Source organism: Ambystoma mexicanum, chromosome 6q, assembly GCF_040938575.1.
Source record: "Ambystoma mexicanum isolate Mex_15411 chromosome 6q, UKY_AmexF1_1, whole genome shotgun sequence".
In the NCBI taxonomy this organism is placed as follows: Eukaryota; Metazoa; Chordata; class Amphibia; order Caudata; family Ambystomatidae; genus Ambystoma; species Ambystoma mexicanum.
Genome location: NC_090937.1, coordinates 894,693,898 through 894,715,703, shown reverse-complemented (window position 1 = coordinate 894,715,703; position 21,806 = coordinate 894,693,898). Strand labels below are relative to the sequence as shown.

Here is a 21,806-nt window from a genome sequence, read left to right as displayed (position 1 = left end):
TTACAATTTACCCATGGAGCAATGGCTTTCAATTATAATTTCCCATTGGATTTTCTTTTCTGGACTGTGACTTTGGACACCATTCCTTTGGATTCTGATTTTTGGTTTTGCATTTTTTCATGGACATGCTTCTTTTTACTTTTTTTTTTTTACATTCCCATTTCTGTTAGTTTATTTTTGATTCAATTCATGTTTCCTTTAATACATATTTTTTGATCAAACTTCAATGTGTTGTATCATCTCATTGGTTTCATGCATATCATGATATGGGATTTGAGATTCACTGACACCCATTGGGTGTATGTGAGGGACATGTGTTTGTTTCCAAACTTGCAATTGCTGTTCTTTCATGTTATTGCCATTTCTGAGTGGGTGGATGCAATACTCGGGTGGGTGTTTTGCATTTGGAGGCTGACCATAGGGACCAGGGATCTAGATTGTGATGACATGTTGGCTGGGGAACATGAGTTGGACATGAGTGGGGGCCTGCTGGCAGGTGCCCCACAGTGCTGGGGGGTGGGGGTGCAGGGGAACATGAGTTGGACATGAGTGGGGGCCTGCTGGCAGGTGCCCCACAGTGCTGGGGGGTGGGGGTGCAGGGGAACATGAGTTGGACATGAGTGGGGGCCTGCTGGCAGGTGCCCCACAGTGCTGGGGGGTGGGGGTGCAGGGGAACATGAGTTGGACATGAGTGGGGGCCTGCTGCCAGGTGCCCCACAGTGCTGGGGGGTGGGGGTGCAGGGGCCTGCTGCCAGGTGGCCGACAGAGCTGGGGGGTGGGGGTGCAGGGGAACATGAGTTGGACATGAGTGGGGGCCTGGTGTGGGGGCCTGGTGGAGGCTGCCCCTGCACTGCTGGGGGTTGGGGGTGGTGGGAGACATGAGTGGGGGCCTGGTGGAGGCTGCCCCTGGTGGCTGGGGGCTGGGGGTGGTAGTAGACATGAGTGGGGGCCTGTTGGAGGCTGCCCCTGCACTGCTGGGGGGTGGGAGTAATAGGGGACATGAGTGTGGGCCTGGTGGATGCTGCCCCTGGTGGCTGGGGGGTGGGGGTGCAGGGAGACAGAAGTGGGGGCCTGGTGGAGGCTGCCCCTGCACTGCTGGGGGGTGGGGGTGGTGGTAGACATGGGTGGGGCCCTGGTGGAGGCTGCCCCTGCACTGCTGGGTGGTGGGGGTGCAGGGAGACAGGAGTGGGGGCCTGGTGGAGGCTGCCCCTGCACTGCTGGGGGGTGGGGGTGGTGGTAGACATGGGTGGGGCCCTGGTGGAGGCTGCCCCTGCACTGCTGGGGGGTGGGGGTGATGGGAGACATGAGTGGGGGCCTGGTGGAGGCTGCCCCTGGTGGCTGGGGGGTGGGAGTGGTGGGAGACATGAGTTGGAAATGAGTGGGGGCCTGGTGGAGGCTGCCCCCGCACTGCTGGGGGTGGGGGTAATCGGGGACATGAGTGGGGGCCTGGTGGAGGCTGCCCCTGGTGGCTGGGGGGTGGGGGTGGTGGTAGACATGAGTGGGGGCCTGGTGGAGGCTGCCCCTGCACTGCTGGGGGGTGGGGGTGGTGGGAGACATGAGTGGGGGCCTGGTGGAGGCTGCCCCTGGTGGCTGGGGGGTGGGGGTGGTGGAAGACATGAGTGGGGGCCTGGTGGAGGCTGCCCCTGCACTGCTGGGGGGTGGGGGTGGTGGGAGACATGAGTGGGGGCCTGGTGGAGGCTGCCCCTGGTGACTGGGGGGTGGGGGTGGTGGTAGACATGAGTGGGGGCCTGGTGGAGGCTGCCCCTGCACTGCTGGGGGGTGGGGATAATAGGGGACATGAGTGGGGGCCTGGTGGAGGCTGCCCCTGCACTGCTGGGGGGTGGGGGTGGTGGTAGAAATGGGTGGGGCCCTGGTGGAGGCTGCCCCTGCACTGTAGGGGGGTGGGGGTGGTGGGAGACATGAGTGGGGGCCTGGTGGAGGCTACCCCTGCACTGCTGGGGGGTGGGGGTGCAGGGAGACATGAGTGGGGGCCTGGTGGAGGCTGCCCCTGGTGGGTGGGGGGTGGGAGTGCAGGGAGACAGGAGTGGGGGCCTGGTGGAGGCTGCCCCTGCACTGCTGGGGGGTGGGGGTGGTGGTTGAAATGGGTGGGGCCCTGGTGGAGGCTGCCCCTGCACTGCTCGGGGGTGGGGGTGCAGGGAGACAGGAGTGGGGGCCTGGTGGAGGCTGCCCCTGCACTGCTGGGGGGTGGGGGTGGTGGGAGACATGAGTTGGACATGAGTGGGGGCCTGGTGGAGGCTGCCCCTGTACTGCTGGGGGTGGGGGTGATAGGGGACATGAGTGGGGGCCTGGTGGAGGCTGCCCTGCACTGCTGGGGGGTGGGGGTGCAGGGAAACATGAGTGGGGGCCTGGTGGAGGCTGCCCCTGGTGGCTGGGGGGTGGGGGTGGTGGTAGACATGAGTGGGGGCCTGGTGGAGGCTGCCCCTGCACTGCTGGGGTTGGGGGTAATAGGGGACATGAGTGGGGGCCTGGTGGAGGCTGCCCCTGGTGGCTGGGGGGTGGGGGTGGTGGTAGACATGAGTGGGGGCCTGGTGGAGGCTGCCCCTGCACTGCTGGGGGGTGGGGGTAATAGGGGACATGAGTGGGGGCCTGGTGGAGGCTGCCCCTGGTGGCTGGGGGGTGGGGGTGCTGGGAGACAGGAGTGGGAGCCTGGTGGAGGGTGCCCCTGACTGCTGGGGGGTAGGGGGTGCAGGGAGACAGGAGTAGGAGCCTGGTGGAGGGTGCCACTGACTGCTGGGGGGTGGGGGTGGTGGGAGACATGAGTGGGGGCCTGGTGGAAGCTGTCCCTGGTGGCAGGGGGGTGGGGGTGGTGGGAGACATGAGTGGGGGCCTGGTGGAGGCTGCCCCTGGTGGCTGGGGGGTGGGGGTGGTGGGAGACATGAGTTGGACATGAGTGGGTGCCTGGTGGAGGCTGCCCCTGCACTGCTGGGGGGTGGGGGTAATAGGGGACATGAGTGGGGGCCTGGTGGAGGCTGCCCCTGGTGGCTGGGGGGTGGGGGTGCTGGGAGACAGGAGTGGGAGCCTGGTGGAGGGTGCCCCTGACTGCTGGGGGGTAGGGGGTGCAGGGAGACAGGAGTGGGAGCCTGGTGGAGGGTGCCCCTGACTGCTGGGGGGTGGGGGTGGTGGGAGACATGAGTGGGGGCCTGGTGGAAGCTGCCCCTGGTGGCGGGGGAGGTGGGGGTGGTGGGAGACATGAGTGGGGGCCTGGTGGAGGCTGCCCCTGGTGGCTGGGGGGTGGGGGTGGTGGGAGACATGAGTTGGACATGAGTGGGGGCCTGGTGGAGGCTGCCCCTGCACTGCTGGGGGGTGGGGGTAATAGGGGACATGAGTGGGGGCCTGGTGGAGGCTGCCCCTGCACTGCTGGGGGGTGTGGGTGGTGGTAGACATGGGTGGGGCCCTTGTGGAGGCTGCCCCGGGCGGCTGGGGGTGGGGGTGGTGGTAGACATGAGTGGGGGCCTGGTGGAGGCTGCCCCTGCACTGCCGGGGTGTGGGGGTAATAGGGGACATGAGTGGGGGCCTGGTGGAGGCTGCCCCTGGTGGCTGGGGGGTGGGGGTGCTGGAAGACAGGAGTGGGAGCCTGGTGGAGGGTGCCCCTGACTGCTGGGGGATAGGGGGTGCAGGGAGACAGGAGTGGGGGCCTGGTGGAGGGTGCCCCTGACTGCTGGGGGGTGGGGGTGGTGGGAGACATGAGTGGGGGCCTGGTGGAGGCTGCCCCTGGTGGCTGGGGGGTGGGGTCGTGGTAGACATGGGTGGGGGCCTGGTGGAGGCTGCCCCTGCACTGCTGGGGAGTGGGGGTGGTGGGAGACATGAGTGGGGGCCTGGTGGAGGCTGCCCCTGCACTGCTGGGGGGTGGGGGTAATAGGGGACATGAGTGGGGGCCTGGTGGAGGCTGCCCATGGTGGCTGGGGGGTGGGGGTGCTGGGAGACATGAGTTGGACATGAGTGGGGGCCTGGTGGAGGCTGCCCCTGCACTGCTGGGGGGTGGGGGTGGTGGGAGACATGAGTGGGGGCCTGGTGGAGGCTGCCCCTGGTGGCTGGGGGGTGGGGGTGGTGGAAGACATGAGTTGGACATGAGTGGGGGCCTGGTGGAGGCTGCCCCTGCACTGCTGGGGGGTGGGGGTGGTGGGAGACATGAGTGGGGGCCTGGTGGAAGCTGCCCCTGGTGGCTGGGGGGTGGGTGTGGTGGTAGACATGAGTTGGACATGAGTGGGGGCCTGGTGAAGGCTGCCCCTGCACTGCTGCGGGGTGGGGGTAATAGGGGACATGAGTGGGGGCCTGGTGGAGGCTGCCCCTGGTGGCTGGGGGGTGGGGGTGGTGGGAGACATGAGTTGGACATGAGTGGGGGCATGGTGGAGGCTGCCCCTGCACTGCTGGTGGGTGGGGGTAATAGGGGACATGAATGGGGGCCTGGTGGAGGCTGCCCCTGCACTGCTGGGGGGTGGGGGTAATAGGGGACATGAGTGGGGGCCTGGTGGAGGCTGCCCCTGGTGGCTGGGGGGTGGAGGTGGTGGGAGACATGAGTGGGGGCCTGGTGGAGGCTGCCCCTGCACTGCTGGGGGGTGGGGGTGGTGGTAGACATGGGTGGCGGCCTGGTGGAGGCTGCCCCTGCACTGCTGGGGGGTGGGGGTGGTGGGAGACATGAGTGGGGGCCTGGTGGAGGCTGCCCCTGCACTGCTGGAGGGTGGGGGTGGTGGGAGACATGAGTGGGGGCCTGGTGGAGGCTGCCCCTGCACTGCTGGGGGGTCGGGATGCATGGGGACATGAGTGGGCGCCTGGTGGAGGCTGCCCCTGCACTGCTGGGGGGTGGGGGTGCATGGGGACATGAGTGGGGGCCTGGTGGAGGCTGCCCCTGCACTGCTGGGGGGTGGGGGAAATAGGGGACATGAGTGGGGGCCTGGTGGAGGCTGCCCCTGCACTGCTGGGGGGTGGGGGTAATAGGGGACATGAGTGGGGGCCTGGTGGAGGCTGCCCCTTCACTGCTGGGGGGTGGGGGTAATAGGGGTCATGAGTGGGGGCCTGGTGGAGGCTGCCCCTGCACTGCTGGGGGGTGGGGGTGGTGGGAGACATGAGTGGGGGCCTGGTGGAGGCTGCCCCTGCACTGCTGGGGGGTGGGGGTAATAGGGGACATGAGTGGGGGCCTGGTGGAGGCTGCCCCTGGTGGCTGGGGGTTGGGGGTGGTGGGAGACATGAGTTGGACATGAGTGGGGGCCTGGTGGAGGCTGCCCCTGCACTGCTGGGGGGTGGGGGTAATAGGGGACATGAGTTGGGGCCTGGTGGAGGCTGCCCCTGCACTGCTGGGGGGTGGGGGTAATAGGGGACATGAGTGGGGGCCTGCTGGAGGCTGCCCCTGGTGGCTGGGGGGTGGGGGTGCTGGGAGACATGTGTTGGTGATCAGTAGTGCAAGGTGACATGTGGGTTGGCTGGTGGGCATGGCCATGGTGGATGGGTTGCCTGTGGGACATGAGCAGGGGTGCAGGGTAGTACCCTGTGGTGTGGGCTGCCTGCAGGGGCCGTGGAGGGTGTAGAGGGAACACCTGGGGGGACCCACATGGCCAAATCACGTGTAGCATTCCCCGGCACCACCGAAATACACGTACCCTGCAGAAATCGCGTGTGAATCTTCCGCGCACATCGGAATACACGTATCCAGGCCAATCGCGTGTGGAACTTCCCGCGCACCCCGAAGTACACGTACCCAGGCCAATCGCGTGTGCAACTTCCCACACCCCCACCTACCCAGGCCAATCGCGTGTGGATCTTCCCGCGCACCCCGTAGTACACGTACCCAGGCCAATCGCGTGTGCAACTTCCCACACACCCCCACCTACCCAGGCCAATCGCGTGTGGAACTTCCCGCGCACCCCGAAGTACACGTACCCAGGCTTATCGCGTGTGGAACTTCCCGCACACCCAGGAACACATGCACACGCTATTTTTTACACAGCGGGTGTCCGTGTTTGTCGGTGCCCCTTTGCACCTCATTTGTCCTAGAGGGCCACTGTATGGGCCATTCATCATGGCTGTATATGGGTGCTTTTTGTTAGCGCACATTTTGGCGCACATTTTTTTCAGTCGCAGGGGCGCTACCGCCTGCTTTCTTCTGGCGTACTTGTTTGGCCCTGTGCACGTCTTTGACCGTGCGCTGGTTTGCCCTATTCGATTCCATGAATACGGGTTGTAGGCGAGCGTGTGGGCGTTCCGCGCACTTGCCTCCTGTACTTCCCCCGTGACGCCCATATTTTCACGCGTTGTTCCCCATTCCGAGTGTTACGCCCCGTGTTACGCCTACTTTTGTGATGTGCGCCGCGCTATGTGCGATTTCGCAGTGGCCATGGCGCACGCTGTTGAATGACATGTGCGCCAGCGTGCGCGGCGCACATTTTTAGCGCACATCCAATGTTTTACTCGCGCACGGACTTCCGTGAATCGCTGTGCGCTGGTTTTCCTGCGATTTTCGCACTTGCACTGCGATTTTCGCACTTGCACTGCGATTCGCACGTTTTGGCACCTCTGCGCGGGAATTTTCGGCGCACATTAATTCCATGAATCAGTGGTTGTGCATTTGGATTTTAGAACTAATTATCCTAGTATTCTTACAGATTATTATTTAATGTATCTTTTTGTGCTCTTCTTCAATGGGGAATTTTATATATCTTATTTTTTTTTTATATACATATATAGATTATATGTTATGCATTTTCTATTGTGCGATGTGGAATTATATTGTAATGAACGGATGTTGGCTTGATGGGCAGGTTTCCCTGAAATGCATCTGATGATGATGATGGTGGTTGTATTGGCACAAGATAACTGATTGGTTAAATTGTTTGTTTGTTTGTTTATTTATTTGCATAGCGCTCTTGACCCAGGGGTATATGTGCGCTTTGAACATCAGGTTACAGGCAACAGTAGGGAACAATAGTACAACAGTAATGAGGCATATGTAAAGGTTGACAAGCAGGCAGTTAGTGCATAGATGATGATAGGCAAACATAATAAGAAACATTTGTATATTAGGTATGCATAGATACATGGTTGGTTATTTGTTGAGTAACCAAGTGATGACCTTAGTTCTGAAAGGTTGGAAGGTGGGTGTGGATTTGATATCCAGTGGAATGGTGTTCCAAAGTTGTGAGGCCAGAACTGGGAAGCTGGATCCACCAGCTCTTTTGAGGGAGTATTTGGGCACCGTCAGTTGTAATGTGTTAGAGGATCTGGTGGTTCTGGTGTTCTGTCTTAATGTACATTTTTTAGTGAGATAGGGCGGGGCTAGGTGGTTAAGAGCTTTATATGTGAGGCATAAGGTTTTTAGGTCTATTTTTTGTTGGATGGAGAGCCATTTGCATGCGATTCTTGTAGCAGAGATATGTTCTCTTCTGGGAATATTTAGGGCGGCACGGAGTGCGTTATTTTGTAAGACTTGCAATTTGTTGATTACTGTTTTGTTGGCACCTACATAGAGACTATTACAGTAGTCCAATTTGGATTGAATGAGTGCTCTAGCTTAAGTGAGGCAGTTGTTAGGGGAGATCAATGGTCTGCAGGCCCTGATTAATTTACCAGTGTAGGCAGTGGCTGAGGCAGTCATATTAATTTGTTTGGCTAGGTTGGTATTCGTGTCTAAATAGAAACCGAGGGTTTTTACACGCTTGGTGATGGGTATGGTGTTACCGTCAATGGTAAAGCTGGTGTAGCTTGGACAGAGTTTCTGGATGGTATTGGGTGAGCCGACAAGAAGCAGTTCGGTCTTATCATCATTCAGGCAGAGGCCATGTGTGGCCATCCATGCCTGAATGATGGAGAAGACTTCATTGATCCATTTGGCGTCCACGTTGTAATTACCGGATAGAGTGAGGAGTATCTGGGTGTCATCTGCGTAGTTCGTGTAGGTGACACCCAGATTGTTCAACTTGTCGAATAGGGGCTTTGTAAATATATTGTACAAAGTAGGTGAGACACAGGATCCTTGTGGGACACCGCAGGTAATGGGAATAGGGTTGGCCGCTGCTAGGGGTGAGAAGACCCGCATGGTCCTATTGTCCAGGAAGGATTGGATCCATGTGACCGCAGAGTGGGCGAAGTGTGCTGCCGATGACAAATGGTTGCACAGGATTTTGTGGTCGACCAGGTCAAAGGCAGCGGAGAGGTCGAGGAGAAGAAGAATGGCAGCCTTACCTTTATCTTTGAGTTTGTCTATCTGGCACTTGAGATCAACAAGGGCCGTTTCTGTCCCGTGTTGTGGTCGAAAGCCAGATTGTCGAGTTCCTAGTAAATGGTTTGTCTCAAGGTAATCCTGGATTTGTAAATAGGCCACTCTATCAAGAATTTTTAGTAAGAATGGGACGGTGGTAATGGGTCTATAATTCGTGGGTATGTCAAGGTCGAGAGTAGTTTTTTTTAGTAGTGGTAGGACCCAGGATTGTTTCAGATTACTGGGGACCAAGTTATTGGAGAAAGACAGGTTTATTAATTTATTATTGAAGGGGGAGAGATCCCTGGTTGCATCTTTTATGATCTGTGCGGGGCAACTGTCCCCCTTGCAGTTCGAGGGTTTCAAAGATGCTATAATTTTCTGTACCTCCGGTATGGATACCTTTTTGAAGGTAAAGCCTGAGCTAGTGGCGGTAGGTGGAAGAGGGGTGGAACTGGAGGTAGGACCAGGAGTGAGTTGTTGTCGTTTGTTGTCAATTTTGGTTTGGAGCCCTGAAATTTTGTTAGCAAGAGCATTCTGGATCCCTATGCACCAAGGTTTATCCTTAGTGCAAGAGTCAGTGGGAGGAGTGGGGTTTTCTAATTCCTTTAGGATGTTAAAGAGCTCCTTTGTGCTGGAGCTTGCCTGGGAGATCCTAGTGTTGAGAGATTCTTTCTTAGCGCGTGTAATCTCATTTTTGTAGATAGTGGAGATATTGGTGAGATTAGTTCTGTTATTTACTGAAGGCACTGATTTCCATAGTGCTTCGAGTTTACTTTTTTGTTGACGGAGAGTTTTGAGCTCCGGGGTGTACCATGTATTCAGGTGTGCTTTAGGTTTCCCTTTGTGCATTTTCAGTGGGGCAATGATGTCGATGGCTTTGGCCATGGAATCGTTATAGACGTTGACCAATTGGTTCAAGTCAGTTGTAGCTGGAAGCGCGTTCAGAGTAGGGATCACCAAGGGTATTAAGGCTTCCACTGTGATGTTACTTTTTTTCCTAGTTGAGCAGGCAGGTGCAATAATAGGCTTTTTATGTACTAAATTGCTGGTATTAATGTTAAATGGGAGGAAGTAGTGATCGGTCCAAATGAGCTGTATGGGATCTTTCACGGTAATGTTTCAGTTAAGGGCGGTTATCCAGTCAAGGATTCTGCCCTTCGAGTGGGTGGGTTTGGAGCAGAATTGTTTTAGGCCATGCTCCCCTAATGCCGTGGCCAGGGCAATGGCTGGGGTGTCGAGAGGGTCATTAAACCCAAGGTTGAAGTGCTGACGGTTTGGAACTTTCGGCAACTAGTGAGGTGATGTCTTCCTCAAATGAGCCAGGTGGGCCCGGGGGTCTGTGTATTAAATGCAGCGTGATAATGCTTTTAGGGGAAGTTTGTAATTTGACTGTGAGATGCTCACATGATTTAAGTGGAGGAGAGAAGGCTAGTCTAATATCAAGCGAGGACTTAAAAATAATGGCTACACCACCTCCTCGAGCGTTAGGTCTATCTGCTCTGAGGATGGTGTAGTTGTCAGGTATGGCTAGGGTGAGAGATGGTCCTGAAGCATCATGCAGCCAGGTTTCGGTTACAGCAAGGAAGTCCAAGTTGTTGGTTAGAATAATGTCTGCGACTTCTATGGAGTGGGCGACTAATGATCTAACATTTAGAAGAGCTCCTTTAGGAATAGGAGGGGTAGAGTTGATAGGTGTTACAGTATGATTGTGGTCCTATTGGGTGGTTTGGCTGGGCATTTGCTAGATCTGTGGTGGGTTCTGGCACCAAGTCTAATGTTCCAATCGGTAGGGATGAAGGTAGTGGTTCGAGAGACAGTTGAGTTAGCAGTTATGGAGGTGCTGCAGTTGAGGGTGGGGCATGATGCTCTCGTGTCGGTGGGGTTCCACTTGGAGACGGCTGAGTGCATAATGGCTGGGACATCAGAAGGGTGTGCATGGCTAAGGGTAGGATAGGTGGATTGTGATACCGGGAGGAAGGCCGGTGTGGTAGGCAGGAATGGTGTGGGGCAAGTGATGGGGTGATGTCTTGGGCAGGCAGGTCTGACTAGACCATTGTTGTAGGCTATGTAACTATTGCCAGTGCAAAGTATGTTGCTTTGCATGACACAAAAGGGGAACATGATCGCGGTAAGGCAAAGTAGCATGCTAGGGCTGGGGTGACGTGCAGAGGAATGGCAAATAGGGGGCATTGGCGACATAAGGTAGGCACAATACAATTCAAGTGTGGACAGGAAGCGACCATAGGGCGCAACACAAAATCAAATGTGGTCTGGAGGCGACCATAGGGCACAACATAAAATCAAATGTGGTCTGGAGGCGACCATAGGGCACTACACAATGCAAATGTGGTCTGGAGGTGACCATAGGGCACAATGCACCTCACATGCACTAATATCACACATTGACTGTAGTACATCAAAGCACCTAGGTACGAGATCACAAAGGGGGCACACATGTACTGAGAAAGGGTGCATTAGGGCTCCTAGGTTCGAAATTGCCTCTGAAGTTACAGTACAGGGCCGACATGTATTGAACTCACACATTGAGTAGGGTGCATCAGGGCACCGGGTCCGAGTTCATGTGTATAAGCTGCCAAAGGGTTGGGTGAGTAGTGTGTCTTTAGGTTAGGGGCAGGATGATGATGCACAACAAATATCAGAGGAGATAACGTTCCAGTGTGATATGTGAGGGGCAGATAAGTTATGGGCTCAGCGGAGCGTAGATGTTGCAGGCGCAAAGTTACCTTGACAGGTGAATGTGGAGGTCCAGGGGGTCTGGCAGATGGCAGAGTCGGCAGTGAACAGGCTGAGAACAGGCACGAGCCTTGATCTCGAGGGCCTTGGATGGAGAGGGCGGCTTCACCTGCCGGCGACCAATGGCAGGCGTTGTAGTTGCAGTGGCCAATCAGGGAGGGCCAAGACTGCTGCTGTGTGCCTGGTCAGGCACCGATCGGAGCTAGCCTAAAATGCGGCGGCCATCTTAGAAGGGGGTACCTCGTGTATCACAGTACTGGAATCAGGGCAAAACGTGCTCATAAAGATGCAGGGCGGGTGCAGGGCTGCTTAGGCTCTTAGTGGGGCATCTAGGAATGCTTGTATGCATTCGTGCAGCGATTTGGGAAATTCGAAATTAGGTGGCATAAAAAATAGCGCAATGAGTCCGCGCTTACCAGATTTCCACAGCTGATCTGGGATGGCTTCCTGGGCATACATATTTAATTAAAAAAGGTCTTCTTTACACAACAGAAAGACAAAATGTAATATTAATACAAATATCCATAAACAGTGGAATCCACATTTGATGGGTATGGGCATTAGACAGGTCAGCAGCCGTGTCTGTCTGGATGAGACTTCTGTCCTGCTTCTAAGATCGATCACAGTTTACAAAAACCTCTTAGGAAATGTTGCTTTGTCTCAAATATTATTAAAGAAAGCTTCTTTTCTTTTGTATAGTGAATGTTTTCTGCCTATTGAGATATTACCATTATATGCACAGTTACCCACATCATGCTAGTCAGTATCATAAAATGTCAGAAGCACCAGCCATTTGTCATTTACCCAGGCCAGTTATCCCATTCAGAATGTGTACACTCATGTAATATGTCATAAACAGCTGAGGTGCTCACATAATTTATCAGTTATTGTCATAAAACGGCCATGAGCTCACATCATATGTTAGGTATTCATAATACTCAGGTATTCACAGAATGTCAGGGGTTTGCTATGAATTGCACAGTCACTACCCCATTTCTCTGATTACCACAAAACCCTGGGAGCCCATTTCAATTTCAGGGAATAGGATATAACACAAAAGACACCCCATTCAAAAGAGTGCCCTAAATGGACAAGTCCCATAACATTACCAGTGATTGCCATCAAATATCAAGCTTATTCCACCGTTTTCAACAATGTCGATCAAATGCTCAGCTATTTTCCTTTTTGTTAAATATTGGCACCAACTGCTAAAGTGCTCACCCCTTTGCCAGGGTTGAGAAACAATGCCCACATGTTTGCTCTTTTCTAGACATTGCTATGAAATGCCCATTTGCCAACCCCACTTCAAGAGGTAGACATTAAAGCTACAGGCACCAGTACCATTACTCGAAACTATATGACATACATATATGTTCAAAGTTGCTAACTGTTTATATGAAAAAACTAGGTATTTGCCTCATTTCCGAAGCTTGCTGGTAACTGCCCAGGTGCTTGCAAGATAGCAAATGTGTTCCCTCCTGCACACTGGCCTTACAAGGATCCACTCTTGGAAGAAGGATCCAGACTTGCTGTGTTCTCCAAATCCAATCTGCACACTCTTTCATTCACATTGGGAGAAGGGTACTGCATCATTCCTGAGCTTTCCATGCACTAATCTCATACATTTTCTGGCTGCCTTGAAATCAGCAAAACTAAACAGGTGATGGCTAGAAGGTTGAGAATTAATCTTAACCTCTGGCATTGCACTGGCACCCTCCAGAACATTGCTCTATGCATGCCAAGCCATTACAAAAGGAGAAAGACCATATGCTTAGTCTCATCCCTTCTGAACGATACCAGAAGCATCCCCAAACATGTTTTGGCCTTGTTCGGCCTCATCAGTGAGGAACAGCTTGGGTCTATAGGCCGAGCAGGCAAGGGACCCATGTCTGGCCATACCCGTCCCACTCGGGATGACTACATCAAATCATAAGAGGTGATGGCTGGAAATCTTAACCTCTGACATTGATATGGGCAACCCTTCAGAATCAGCAACATGGAAACAACAGCATGTTTTGAGTTTGGATAGCTGTAAATATAATGCTGCATGTAAATAATGTCTCCAGCAGCATTGGTTTGGATACAGGGAGTATTTCACTAATACCCATTTCACTCGCATTAGCCCATCATCTATAACCCTACTCCCTATTGACCTGTTTTGTCAGAACAAAAATAGAAAGAAACAGAATGCCACTGGCACAGCTTTAGGCAAATCGACCTAATACAAGGCAGTGTTGGAATTGAAATAATATTATGCCTCCTATCGCAGTAATTGAATGTGTATTGGCCTACACCAAGTTGTCTAAATATCATGTAAATAGACTCCGTGGCAAGGTCTTGACCTTAACGAAAAGTAATGTAAGTCGCCATCTTGGATTTAGCCGCCATTTTACGTTCTCTTGTAATGTGGAAGTCACCCTGAACATCAAAATGGAGGCTGAATGACATTCTGAGTGAGATTCTGGCTGTTGTGACCTCCTCACACACAAATAATTAATATGCCTGCAGGCCACTTGGCGGGGTCGCAAACTGAGACCTTGTTACATCTCTGATCTATGTGTAAATGAACAACTGTATCAGCGGAACTGATCAAAATGCATACATTATAGGATTGACCTGGCAAAGAACCCTAGGCCTGATCCCAAGAATGGTTAACCCGCGAGGGGGTTGGCCAAGGGCTGGATAAAGGATATAAAAGCCCAAGTATTCCAATGTACGATCTCTCTACTAATGCATCGAACCCTCGTTGAAGTTCGTTACGTTACTCTGAGAGCCGAATAGCTATCCGTGTGTCAATTGACTTTGGTAACTGTTGTAGCTTTTTAATAAAGCACTTGTACGACCTTTGTAACCTGTGTTGGTGTGTTTCTTTTGGGCTTCCCAGCCTCATATCAATTTTTATGTTTTCACAGTTGGCGCCCGAATAGGGACCCTCAAGATTGATGCCGGATCATTGAAGGTTGACGCAGACTATCGAACCGGGATTGGACGGTGTGATTCTGCGGGCCCGACCGAACGAGACGCGATACCTCGGCAGCGCTGCACGATCCGATCCTTGGACGATAGTCGTGTGGTCTGACACGGCATCTTGACGAGGGTCCATTTTTGAGGCGGGCAGATTTGTCGAAACCACCAAACACAAGGTAAAATTAGTTAGGTAAGTTCTTTGATAAACCGTACGGTCCTCCTTAGGTTTGGTCAGGTGCAGTTGTGACCCGGCTCTTAATTTAACCCTGACAATTTGAATTTGGCGTGTTGTATCTGCAGACACAATTATTGACCAGGTAACACCAATTTTTTGTGAAATGCCTGGGAAATTGTCTAGCTGCTTTAGGGCTCTGTTCCGCAGCGATCGACAATCTTTGGAATTTAGCCGCCCGGAACCACAGGAGGGGTCGCCGGCATGTACTATGTACTGTAAGTATGGCATTGGTAGTATAGTATTTAATGACATTTGGCACAGACAGACCAGACATGCCTCTGAATTTTAGTGGCCAATCAATGGCAGTTTTGAGATCTCCCGTATTGAATACCTAGACTCGGTCTTGCTAAAAAAGAAGGCTAGACCTGCAGCCTTTGATGTTTTACAGAATTGGAAAAAAGAAGCGTTACAGCAGCTTAAAAGTAGGGATAAACATGCACGCCGTCATAAAACAAATGCCGAAAAAGCGTTGTTATATGATAAAGAAAAACATTCAGAATCAGTTAGAAATATGGATAGGGCTTTTTCACTTGGAATCCAGAAAATTTACCCCTCTAAAGATTTTTATGTTTCCGAAGAATTTATTGAAAAATTGTTAAAAGAACGCAGGCTTGGTGCCTCTGTGCCACCTCTGTATGATCCTTTCTTGGGTGCTCTGCCCATTCCTGCTGTTGTTCCTGCTTTTATTCCTGTTCCCCCTGTACAACCTATTGTTCCTATTCCTCTAGTTGTTGTTCCTCCACCTATCGCACCGCCCCTTCCTCCTGCGCCGATAGTTGCACCTTTATTAAATTTACCTGCACCTCCGCTCCCGAGTGGTCCCGTATTGACTGAAGTTGATCAAGGTGCAGGATCAAAGATCGTCACTCGTAATACTGTTTCTGCAGATAAGAAACAGGAATTGTTTGCATGGGCTAAACACTGTATGGAGAAAGGTGATCAAGTTAATGTTTTTTCCACATTATCTAATTTGAACAGTTTTCCCGAGAAAAATGTTTTTATCGAAGGTTTGGGGACTCATTTATGTGTGATGTGGGGTAGATTACAAAATTCGGATCTTCCACAAGGGGTGAGAGATCTAAATGCTTTGGCACTTTCGAGGGACACAGAGCAGAAAGTATATGGTCATGTTGAAAAATTGTTTGAGTATAGGAAGGACAAGTCACGAGATGAGGATGACGAAGATGATAGTATGTATGTACAGAAACGGTTCCTTCCGTGTCGTAGATCGTGTCGTAAATCGGAACCTGAGGAAGTACGAATTTGTACCAAAGATGCGATTCGATGGATCTCGGATTCATTGATTCCGCCAGATGAAGTATATGACACGTATAGTCAGTATACAGTAGAAATGCAAAGAAAGGTAATTCAGGTAATGGTACAGTACCTGCAAGAAGAATGTGTAAGAAAGAAGGTTAGTTGCCCCATAGAATTGTTGGGGATTTGTAAAAGGGCTTTTTCACCCGACACTTCTTCGGCCGCCTTAGCGCTCAACCTGGCTCTGTTGCTTAGTAAGCGGCCGGAGGTACCTATATCTCAGTTGCCTATGAGAGAGGTTCCTCCGACCTTTGTCCCAAAAGTTGAGATTCCCGCCAACGCTGGGACTGGTGCCCCCGCTGTGGATATCCCTGCACATTATGTATCACAATTCATTCACGTCCCGTTTTCACCACAGGAAGTGAACACTATTAGACAATCAGTTCCCGATATCAGGAAAAACCCGACAGGGTTTTACAAAGAGATAGAGTCCGTCTTGCAGTCCTCAGTGTTCACCTTAAGTGATATTGACTTGCTATTCCCTGTACTCCTACCCGTAGATGTATGGAAGCAGGTTCGGACAATAGACGATGTGCCAGGGTTGGGAGATACGTGGGCTAATATGATTAGGATTGATGGGGAAAGACCAGCAGGTGAGAAACCACCACATGTAATACTTACTTTGCCTGATAGAATTGTCGCAAAATTAAAAACTATAATTCCAGAGAAAAGGATTATTTGGGACAAGCTTACGGCCTGTGTTCAAGGGAAAACTGAAGGCGCCACCGAATTCTTTAACAGATTCGAGCAGGTATTTTCTGACTTCAGTGGGCAGGATTTGGGTACAGAGTCTGGGAAAAGGTTGTTTGTGGACAAATGTGTACATGGATTGCTGCCCGACATCCAGTCACAGATTATGTCCTCTGAGAGCGCTTGGCAGGCAAAATCTCAATCTGAGGTTTTGCACATGGCTCAGTATTATGAGAACCGTGTTAATAATCAGAAGGAGAAAATAGAAAAGAGGAAAGGAGATTTGAAAACCAAAGTATTATTACAACAAATTGTTAGAAACCCCAGAGGAGGCACGACACAAACTAGAGGTCAGTATCTCCCAAAAGGAAATGCTCCTTTGGGTTCTGTGAATATTAATCAATGTGCTTATTGCCGCCAGGAAGGTCATTGGCGAGCACAGTGCCCCGTCCTTCGACAAAGGTCAAACAGTGCGTTTGGGAGTATGGGTAGACGACCCAGGGGCCGCCCTAGAGCAGGGGGCCCTGATAGAGGTCAGTTTTTGCAAGATCCTCAGCAACCTTTTTCACGGGAAAATCAGACCTCGAGTGCGGACTCGAGGAACATATTTGATCACCCTTCTGCTGCCTACCTTTCTGAAGAGCTTCCTTCCGACGATACTCTATTTCATTAGGACTGCCCGAAGCAGGGTTTGGAACCTTCACCTATTGCCGTTAATCAGAAAGGCCCCTACGTTGAATTATTAGTAGGGAATAGGAAACACCAGTTTTTGATAGACACTGGAGCACAGAAGTGCTCCATGGATCATTCTCGGGTTCCAAACATTCCACTGTCAGGGCAAACAAATGTTTCCGTAGGGTTTTCTGGTATACCAATTGTCTGTCCGGTTTCTTCACCGGTGTCTGTTTCTTTGGGTCCCTTTACGGACCATTGCCCTTTTCATCTCACTTCGAACTGTGGAGAGAATTTGCTGGGGTTGAATTTGTTAAAGAATTTGAATGCAGTAATTCATTGTTCCTCTGATGGAGTACGGCTGACGGTTTCACCACAGCAACTTCCTAATTCTCAGTTTCTGATTCGACCTTTACCTCCTGAGTTTAGCATTGTCCCGGAATGTTTATGGGCGGTTGACGACAATGATGTCGGGGTACTGCAGATTGAGCCCGTTAAAATAGTTTTGAAACATGGAGTTAAACTACCACGCATTCCGCAGTATAAAATATCAGTTGAGGGCGAGCATGCTTTGAAATGCATTGTCTCCGATTTTGTGCATCGTGGGGTGATCGAGGAGATTACAGGTAGTTTGTGTAACAGTCCGATCTTGCCTGTATATAAGAAAGGCGACAATGCAATCCCATACCGGTTCATAATTGATCTTCGTGCTATTAACAGAGTTGTCGCCCCACAATTTCCAATCGTGCCTGATGTGACGACGATATTGACAATGATCCCTGCTACGGCTACGCACTTCAGCGTTGTGGATTTAAAAAATGCTTTCTTTAGCATTCCTATACATAAGGAAAGTAGATATTTGTTTGCGTTCACCTTGGGGGGACGCTCATTTACATTTACTAGGGCACCTCAAGGGTATACTGAAAGTCCAAGCATTTATAGTAGAGCTTTGAAAGAGCAGCTCGACACCCTTGAATTGCCACCTACTTGTACGCTGCTTCAATATGTTCATGATTTGCTTTTGGCTGCAGACTCTCAAAGTGCTTGTAAAGAAGGCACTGTACTGTTGCTTGTTCATCTAGCTAAAAATGGTCATAAAGCTTTGCTCAAAAAATTTCAATATTGTTGTCAGGAGGTCGCCTATTTAGGCTACCTCCTGTCAAAGGAGGGGAGAAGATTGACACCTGAAAGAATAAAACACATTTCTGGCATGTCTGTTCCAAATACACAGAAGGAAGTCAGAGCCTTAATAGGTATGGCTTCTTACTGTAGGTTGTGGATCCCGAACTTTTTGCTAGTGATAAAACCGATGTTGGCTTTGACGAAGAAGGGCATTTCTCTGCCACTGCCATGGAAATCGGAACATCAACGATCATTTGAGCTTCTCAAAACCGCGTTATGCTCTGCGCCGGTTCTGGGTACTCCAAATTATGACAAGGCCTTTGTGTTGTTTGTGCATGAATGTGATGGATGTGCTTTGGCTGTGTTAACACAGGAATACGGAGGGAAGAATAGGCCGTGCGGCTACTACTCCTCCGCCCTTGATCCTGTCGCATGTGCTTTGCCAAGATGTTTGCGAGCTGTCGCTGCTGCTGCCGCGTCTGTAAAACAGAGTGAGGGAATGGTCCTAGGCCATGATTTGATTTTGATGGTACCTCACTCTGTAGATATCCTATTGAACAAAACCCAACGCAACACCTCACCTCTGCACGGTTAACAAGGTATGAATTAATTCTGTTTGCCCCGCACATTCAAATTAAGAGGTGTTGTGTTCTTAATCCGGCTGAACTCTTACCTTTCCCGCAAAACACTGTTTGCGGTGACGAAGAATTACATGACTGTCTGTATACCACTGAACAAGAAACGAAGGGAAGGATAGATCTTATAGATACTCCTTTGGACAATGCAGAAGGGGAGCTGTTTTGTGATGGCTCCTGCTTCAAACTTTCAGATGGTACATCTACAGCTGCGTACGCAGTTACTACATTGAGTAAAGTTGTTGAAACTAAGAGAATTTTGCATAACTCCGCGCAGGCCGCAGAGATTATAGCATTGACCCGAGCTTGTGAACTCTCCGAAGGGCGTATAGTAAATATATATACTGATAGCCAGTACGCCTTTGGGGTGACTCACAACTTTGGGAGGCTCTGGTCGGAAAGAGGGTTCCTGACCTCACATGGGACCAAGATGCAGCATGGCCCCTTGATAGTGCAATTGCTCTCGGCACTCTCGCTCCCTAGGCAGTTAGTGATCATGAAATGTGCAGCACATCGTTAGGTCATAGATGATGTGGGAAAAGGGAACGCCTTTGCGGACCTGATAGCCAGGCAAACGACCACAGACCTTAGCACAGACATGTATGCGCTAAGAGAAACAAAAGATGCCTATGTAATGGATGAAGGTATTGGGTCTGTGCGGGATATTCAAACTGATGCTACAGTAGAAGAATCGAAAAGGTGGGCCGAAGGAATGGGGAAACTAGAATGGTTACGATGGCACACGGTCCTACACATGTGTGTGCTCAGCAGATCACGAAAATGTTAGAACAAGTTTGGGTGAATAACAAGATTCCGGAGACTGCAAAACGCCATGTTCGGAACTGCATGATCTTCTTACAGCACAATGTGGGTAAGGGGAAGCTTTGGGCCCCCTTCTGTTCCCTTCGAGGTCATTCACTTTGATTTTATTGAGATGGAACGGTGTAACAATCTGAAATATGTTCTTGTAATTATTTGTGCCTTCAGTAAATGGGTCGAGGCTTTCCCCGTTAAAGATGCTACCGCCATGACCACTGCAAAGATTATGGTAAAATAATTCTTTCCTCGATTTGGGCTCCAAGGGTAATTTGGTCGGACAATGGTCCTCATTTTGTTGTAGCAGTAATTTTGCAGATATGCACAGCATTACAAATTGAGAAACGATTTCACTCAGCTAGACATCCTCAAAGTGCTGGGTTGGTGGAAAGACATAATGGTATCTTAAAGAATAAACTTGCAAAAACATGTGCCGATACCAAACGGAAATGGCCAGATGCCTTACCTATTGTATTATTGGCTATGCGTACCACACCTCAAACTAAGACTGGGCTTTCTCCATTTGAGGTAGTGATGGGGAGACCTGCTAATATTTGGGGTCTCCCAAAACCTAAAGCCCTGAGAGAGGTGGAAAATGTATTGCTTGTAGACTACTGTAACCAGTTAACTAAAAACCTGTATTTCATTTATCACCAGGTGTATTCAACTTTACCTGTACGGTTCACAGGCCCAGGACACGATATACAGCCTGGAAGTTGGGTCCTAGTGAAGGCCCACGAAAGGTCTTCCTGTCTCGCTCCTTGTTGGAAGGGACCCTACCAGGTGCTGTTGGTCACCCGGACAGCAGTGCGGGTGGCTGGGAAGAAACACTGGATCCACGCGACGCATGTCAAGAAACTTCCTCACCCGACGCCACACGTTACAGAAGAAGCAGATCCCCTCGCTGATGCTACAGTCCCTGATCTTGGAATAGCAAACAGCGCTGTGAGTGCGTCGGAGAATTTCTCTGAGCCCGTGGAGCTTGGGGAACAGTCCATTTCGTCTCCGCACTCTTTTGAAAAATCACTTCCGGAAAACACTGTTTCAAGTTCTGCGACTTCCGTCGCCTCCAATACGTCGCTTCCCTCAGGAAGTGACGACGCCTTGTTTTCAGATCAAACAATCTTGGGTACCACCAGGTACAACCTTCGACGAAGAAAATAGAACTACGGCACGGGTTTTTCCGTGCATTTGGGAAAGAGAAGTGATTGAAAGTTTTCTTTTGTATAAGAAAGTTTCTGTTGAACAACAGGAAGAAAAAGCGATTCTGCTGGCTAGGGTTGGGAAGGACTAAGAAATCGCGCGACCGTAACGTCACCAGCAACGAACATTGGGGTCGTCGATTGAGGAACTACAATGCCTGCCACCTCCACTGCTGCTCCCCGCACTGGACTTGTGAATAAGGGGGTGACCAACTTGGACAATGAACAATGTGCCTGGGCCCCGAAAACGTATTGCTGTGTTTTGATAATGATAATTGTTATTTTTGCAATTACTGCTGTAGGACTTTGGTACTTTGAAGAAATCTATCCTCTAAAACCTCTACTACTGACCGAGATTGTACTGACTGCTTTGACTCCCTCTGTACACCTTCACACTCTGTCCCCTAGAGACTCCCAACATAGACAAAAGTATCATAATAACACTCTAATGATAGTAATGAATGCAACGCATGCCATTTTTAATAAGAGTAATTGTTGGATTTGCACTCATTTACCGCAACATGGGAACAAGGGACTAGGATGGTATATTCACCCTTTACCTTTAACGACTGCTTGCTATGCCTCTTTTAGAGCACTATTCTTTGGCCGTTGGAATGATAGCATCTCAGGGAACTTTGATGGAACTAATTTGAATGATTTCGAGAAACGTGAATTAACTCCCCTGGGATGCTCGCTTTTTGCAAATAGAAGTAAACCTAATGTCGCTTCTATTAGGCCGTCTGATAAACTGTCTCTTCCTTTTCAAACTTTAATTTCCTTTAAAATGGCTCCGATAGGCAATAAGGACGCTGTGCCTCCTTCTTACTCTATAAATCATAGCCCTGATTCGGTCCCCTTTTGTGTACAAAGAAATGGCACTCGGCCAATGGGAGATTTTGAAGGTTGTATGAACATTGTAAATTTGACTGGAGAAAACAGGCCTCTGTATGTAGGGGGGCCTGTTTATTTTGTTTGTGGTAGTTTAGCATTTCCCTGGTTGCCCAAGGATTGGCAGGGGACCTGTTATTTAGGAATCCTGTTACCCGGGGTATTTGTAGCTAGTACATTGGAGGTTTCTAGGGCTCGCCCACGGCGGGACAAGAACGGAGATACCCCTGGGCAAGTATTGGGAGATATAGCAAAATCAGTTGTGCCCTTTTGGGGACAAATAACAAACTCTGAGA

General features: G+C 50.9%; 1 protein-coding gene across 1 annotated transcript in view; it reads right to left on the bottom strand.

Annotated features, from left to right (window-relative positions):
* GALNTL6 (polypeptide N-acetylgalactosaminyltransferase like 6) overlaps positions 1-21,806 on the bottom strand; it is a 2,999,321-nt gene that overhangs the window by 53,836 nt on the left and 2,923,679 nt on the right. The gene's annotated exons all lie outside the window — the stretch shown is intronic.